This window comes from Salvelinus alpinus, chromosome 30 (assembly GCF_045679555.1).
Source record: "Salvelinus alpinus chromosome 30, SLU_Salpinus.1, whole genome shotgun sequence".
Taxonomy (NCBI): Eukaryota; Metazoa; Chordata; class Actinopteri; order Salmoniformes; family Salmonidae; genus Salvelinus; species Salvelinus alpinus.
In genome coordinates this window covers 19543325-19549851 of record NC_092115.1, presented here as the reverse complement: position 1 = coordinate 19549851, position 6527 = coordinate 19543325, and the positions used below count along the sequence as shown (strand labels likewise).

General features: G+C 41.4%; 3 non-coding genes across 3 annotated transcripts; 1 reads left to right on the top strand and 2 right to left on the bottom strand.

Annotated features, from left to right (window-relative positions):
- Window positions 1-280: 280 nt before the first annotated feature.
- trnai-aau (transfer RNA isoleucine (anticodon AAU)) lies at window positions 281-354 on the bottom strand. Its single transcript has one exon. It is a non-coding gene; the product is annotated as a tRNA-Ile (tRNA).
- Window positions 355-737: 383 nt separating this feature from the next.
- Window positions 738-809, top strand: trnaw-cca (transfer RNA tryptophan (anticodon CCA)). The gene has a single exon. It is a non-coding gene; the product is annotated as a tRNA-Trp (tRNA).
- A 1289-nt stretch (window positions 810-2098) lies between these two features.
- Window positions 2099-2170, bottom strand: trnap-agg (transfer RNA proline (anticodon AGG)). The gene has a single exon. It is a non-coding gene; the product is annotated as a tRNA-Pro (tRNA).
- Between the last annotated feature and the right edge of the window lie 4357 nt (window positions 2171-6527).

Sequence of the window (6527 nt, the reverse complement as noted above, 5' to 3'; positions counted from 1 at the left end):
TCTGAGGACACTGTATGTTGTAGCGAATTTTTTCAAAGATGCATTATGATGCATTACAAGCTCAAAACATTTATTTTAACCAAAAATACAATTATGACAATAACTGTGGCCATTTGCATGACAATGAATCATTAATAATCAGCACAGCCCTAGTGGGATGTATTTTAAGACATGATTTGTGTAAATCTTTGTTGCTTTTAGCATTTAATGACACATACAAGCGCATACAGTACCAAATACACTAATGGCTCAACTTGTGATACATGAAAGGAAAAGGTAGTGGCCAGTACGGGTATCGAACCCGCGACCTTCGCGTTATTAGCACGACGCTCTAACCAACTGAGCTAACCGGCCATACATCTCAGATCAAAATGTTATAAATTTGAACATTGTCAACAGAAATAGTGGAGTGGGATAACTACTTTGGAGTTTTATGCTATGGTCACACAATCCTAGTGAGTTTGTGTGCCCACTGCACGGTTTATATACATGGTTGAGGATTAAATTCAGCAGCCTCTCTCATTGCCAACACTTTGATCCTTAATGAATGGAACACTGTAGTTGCTCCAAGTAAACTACAATGGAATATTGCTGGAGCAAAACAGCCCAGCATTTTTCCTTCTTGTTTGTAGTCTGCTACCATTCACTGTACAGTGATAGCAAACTGTGACAAAATAGACGTGGAACACAAACTGCATAGCACAGTCAAATAACTGAACATCCACCCTGTGGTTTTAGACCTCGTGGCGCAACGGTAGCGCGTCTGACTCCAGATCAGAAGGTTGCGTGTTCAAATCACGTCGGGGTCAAATCTTTTTCTCTCTGTGATCAAAAAACATCGGAGAAAACAAACATTAGACATAAGTGATAATTCCCGAGAGGCCGGTGTTTGGAAGGTACATTGGCACTGGTGTTGTTCGTCTCGGGCCGGCAAACTGTGCCAATATATCTTCCAATTTTAATATGTTGGTAACCGTTGTAAAAACAAAAATGATCATGCCCGTAAAGCCGGTGTTTGGAAGGTATATTGGCACTGGTGTTGTTCGTCTCGGGCCGGCAAACTGTGCCAATATATCTTCCAAACACCGGCTTTGCGAGCATGATCACTTTTGTTTTTACAAAGGGTTACCAACATATTAAAATAATGATTGACATATTTTCACTAAAAATGTTATTTTGATTAATTTACTCATACTATTTCGTCTATCCACAAGCTAACACAATAACTTAAAACTGAAGCTGGAAAGACTCCAAACTAGCTGCACTTCGTTTCGTTTGACTTTTTTTCAATTGACATTTCTTTGTCTATATCCATAAAAATGATGCCAGCTGATTCATGATCTCGACTTGCTGAGAAACGCTGCCTGCATCTCTCTCTTCTCTCTCTCGTCCCGACTCCCGACCCCTACACGTCCATTACTATTTGAACATTGAAACAATGTTGCAAATGTCAGAGAGACAGACAGCAAGGTTTATACAAATCTCTGCTGTTGAAAACTAAATGTTAGTCTAACAGAAATGTGAGATAATGTCCAGATGCTTTTTATAGTGGAGGCTAATGAGACAGTAGATTGCGCAGTCAGATAGAACAGAGTAAATAGGAATTTTAACATCATAGATTTAGCCGGTGGTAACTTGTGGAATAGACAACGGCTGGAATGCGCTTTTAACCAATCAGCATTCAGGAATAGACCAACCCGTTGTATAAAAATGAAATAAACAATAATCTTGCCACATTTGCTCTAAACGCTTTACCAAAACTAGAATCAGAGTATGATATTAATTGAAATTACCTGGTTTAACATAATCTCATTCTAAATTATTCTAAACCTTTGCCCTAAACTGACAGAAACGAAAGCGAACAACAAGTTAGGACAACATATTCGCATATTTAACAACCCCTTTTGTTTGTGTATTCTGCTTCCACCTGTGTGTGCAATTGGTGTGTAATCACCTCAATGTAATTACAAGGGCCTAAAACCATCTGAATCTCAATTTTGTTTGATAATTTCTGCATATTCTTTCTGCATATTTTGTTTGAAATATAATTACATGTACGCTAAAATTATAAAAGAAAGTGTGAGAAGTATAAAAATGAGGGCTCGTCCGGGATTTGAACCCGGGACCTCTCGCACCCTAAGCGAGAATCATACCCCTAGACCAACGAGCCACGATAGACGGCGCTGGAATTATGAGATTTTCTTCGTAGTCCAACAACAAATTGACTACCATTATGTTGGTTATCAGACTCTTGCTTACCATGCCACGAAAACATAAACTGAACAAAAATATAAACGCAACATCTAAAGTGTTGGTCCCATGTTTCATCAGCTGAAATAAAAGATCCCAGAATTTTTCAATGCGCAGAAAATTATTATTTCTCTCACATCTGGTGCACCATTTTTTTTTTTACATCCCTGTTAGTCAGTATTTCTCCTTTGCCAAGAAAATCCATCCACCTGACTGGTATGTCATATCAAGAAGCTCATTAAACAGCATGATCATTACACAGGTGCACCTTGTGCTGGAAACAATAAAAGGCCACTCTAAAATGTGCAGTTTTGTTACAAAACACAATGCGTGAAATTGGCATGCTGACTGCAGGAATGTCCCCCAGTGCTGTTGCAAGACAACTGAATGTTATTTTCTTTACTATTAGCCGACTAAAGTCGTTTTAGCAAATTTGGCAGTACCTCATGTAACCACGCCAGCTCAGGACCTCCACATCCAGCTTCTTCACCTGCGGGATCGTCTGAGACCAGTCACTCTGACAGCTGATGAAACTGAGGAGTATTCGTCTGTAATAAAGCCCTTTCCTGTGAAAACTAATTTTGATTGGCTTGGGTCTGGCTCCTCAGTGGGTGGGCCTGAGTCCCAAGTGTGTTGGCCTATGCTCTCCCTGGCCCATGCATGGCCCATGCATGGCCCCATGCATGGCCCCATGCATGGCGCCTGATTTCAAGGTTTTACTGCTAACCTACAAAGCATTACATGGGCTTGCTCCTACCTATCTTTCCGATTTGGTCCTGCCGTACATACCTACACGTACGCTACGGTCACAAGACGCAGGCCTCCTAATTGTCCCTAGAATTTCTAAGCAAACAGCTGGAGGAAGGGCTTTCTCCTATAGAGCTCAATTTTTATGGAATGTTCTGCCTACCCATGTGAGAGACGCAGACTCGGTCTCAACCTTTAAGTCTTTACTGAAGACTCATCTCTTCAGTAGGTCATATAGTGTAGTCTGGCCCAGGAGTGTGAAGGTGAACGGAAAGGCTCTGGAGCAACGAACTGCCCTTGCTGTCTCTGCCTTGCCGGTTCACCTCTCTCCACTGGGATTCTCTGCCTCTAACCCTATTACAGGAGCTGAGTCACTGGCTTACTGGTGCTCTTCCATGCCGTCCCTAGGAGGGGTGTGTCACTTGAGTGGGTTGAGTCACTGACGTGATCTTCCTGTTTGGGTTGGCGCCCCCCCCCCCCTTGGGTTGTGCCGTGGCGGAGATCTTTGTGGGCTATACTCGGCCTTGTCTCAGGATGGTAAGTTGGTGGTTGAAGATATCCCTCTAGTGGTGTGGGGGCTGTGCTTTGGCAAAGTGGGTGGGGTTATATCCTGCCTGTTTGGCCCTGTCTGGGGGTATCATCGGATGGGGCCACAGTGTCTCCTGACCCCTCCTGTCTCAGTCTCCAGTATTTATGCTGCAGTAGTTTGTGTCGGGGGGCTTGGGTCAGTCTGTTATATCTGGAGTATTTCTCCTGTCTTATCCGGTGTCCTGTGTGAATTTAAGTATGCTCTCTCTAGTTCTCTCTTTCTTTCTTTCTCTCTCTCGGAGGACCTGAGCCCTAGGACCATGCCTCAGGACTACCTGGCATGATGACTCCTTGCTGTCCCCAGTCCATCTGGCCGTGCTGCTGCTCCAGTTTCAACTGTTCTGCCTGTGGCTATGGAACCCTGACCTGTTCACTGGACGTGCTACCTGTCCCAGACCTGCTGTTTTCAACTCTCTAGAGACAGCAGGAGCGGTAGAGATACTCTTAATGATCGGCTATGAAAAGCCAACTAACATTTACTCCTGAGGTGCTGACCTGTTGCACCCTCGACAACTACTGTGATTATTATTATTTGACCATGCTGGTCATTTATGAACATTTGAACATCTTGGCCATGTTCTGTTATAATCTCCACCCGGCACAGCCAGAAGAGGACTGGCCACCCCTCATAGCCTTGTTCCTCTCTAGGTTTCTTCCTAGGTTTTGGCCTTTCTAGGGAGTTTTTCCTAGCCACCGTGCTTCTACACCTGCATTGCTTGCTGTTTGGGGTTTTAGGCTGGGTTTCTGTACAGCACTTACATATCAGCTGATGTAAGAAGAGCTATATAAATACATTTGATTTGATTTGCTCTTCGATCGATCACCAGACAGCTCTCTGATGCGTAGGCTACTTTCCTGCGGTGTAGTTTTTCCACGTAGCAAGTTCAAATGCAACTTTAACTTCAAGCACAATATCAGGAAATGTAGCTGACTACATTATTTCTATGATAAACATTAGACATATGATGGCCATGCACGTTTTTGCAACAACAACAAAAAATACATAGCTTTTTCATCGTAAACTAATTTACTTAGCTATGTGTGTGGCTGCTTGCCAAATGGCATTTGACTTCTGTTGTCTACTGATGAAAAATATTTTCTGCCTAAAGTGTTGCACTAATGTATTTTGTGTGAAGAAAAACTATAGTTGCACAACCCTTATCACACTATTGATGCAAAAACCCACTGTTAACTTTCAATATAAAACGTATTGTAGGTGAAATGGTTAAAAACACAGTTTTTTATGGTTTGTATTTTGAAAATTCAGATTCCTAGATGATAAGGTGCCCCTGTTAAATATGTAACGTCAGTGTTATCTAAACAACAAATATGATTTAATTTGTTTTTTTTCATCTAACCTTTATTTAACTAGGCAAGCCAGTTAAGAACAAATTCGTATTTACAATGAAGCTGGGCCAATTGTGCGCCGCCCTATGGTACTCCCGATCACCGCCGGGTGTGATACAGCCTATTGTGCAGTAAAATTAGAACAATAAATATTCCGAATTGCACGTGATCAACAATGTTTCTGAACAGACATCAACATGCCATGGAATCGTTGTTAGCTAGCTAGCCAGCCCACTAAGTCATGCATCATCAGACGCACCTTTACTTTTAACCAAGTAAATTAGACTTAAGTTTTCAGCGTTGGGCCAGTTCCCGAAAAGTTGCTGGATCAAATCCCGGAGCTGACAAGGTAAAAATCTGCCGTTCTGCCCCTGAATAAGGCAGTTTACCCATTGTTCCCCTGGCGCCGAAGACGTTGATGTCGATTATGGCAGCCCCCGCGCCTATCTGATTCAGAGGGGTTGGGTTAAATGCGGAAGACACATTTCAGTTGAATGCATTCAGTTGTACAACTGACAAGGTATCACCCATTCCCCTATTTGTTATTACACTATATATCATGTGTAGCTAGCTTACTAAGCTTTGATTGGGTATAGGTCGTTTTGACAGCACACGCAGCTCTAGCAAGCTAACGTTAGCTAGTTAAGTTAGCTTGTTAGAAATGCGTTTCAACGATTGGAAGCTATCTATTGATCCACTTGTCGTTCATTACTTTGAAATACACGGGGTACTGTGATATGTATATGTGTTGTTAGTTACTGCTAACTGTTGTCAACTTAATATTTGTGTTTACTTGTTGTATTCCGTACCGTCGCCCAGAGTTAACAACCGCTCTCCCTCGTGTCGATCTCAAATGTCAAATTATGTAGCGCTAGCTAGCTAAGCAGTTATCGCGCTTCCGTTTATAATATTGACCACTAGATGTCTCTGTGACACCACAAATAGCATCTCGTTAGTTACTATCTTTGATACGTATATTTGGCCTAAGCCAAGTATTCCATAATACAAGAAAACGTTTATATATATATTTTTTAATTTTAGCATTGTAGTCCATCAGCAATCATTCATATTTATCGTTGAATTTGCTAAGTTTTTGTTCACAAGATCATGACATGGTAAAGTTAAACTATAACAGGTAATTCATCTGTAAATGTAATCAGAAACGAAGAGGGGAACTCTGATGTGTATCAAATCAAATTGTATTTGTCACATGATTCGTAAACAACAGGTGTAGACTAACAGTGAAATGCTTACTTACGGGCCCTTCCCAGCAGTGCAGAGAAAAAAAGAGAGAAATATATACACGTGGTACCAGTAACGAAGTCTATGTGCATGGGTACGAGGTAACTGAGCTAAATATGTACATGGTAAATAATAAACAGTAGCAGCAGCGTATGTGATAGGTCAAAAGAGTTTGTGCAAAAAGGGCCAATGCATGGATTGTATCATCTTATGTATGCATGCATGATGTTTACAATGATGCACTTAATCAGATGTAATTCTGTAACTTCTACAATATTTGGTCAGAATAATACTAACATAAGATGTTCTTCAGTCATAGTTTAGTCTACACGTACAGAAATAATACAGATACA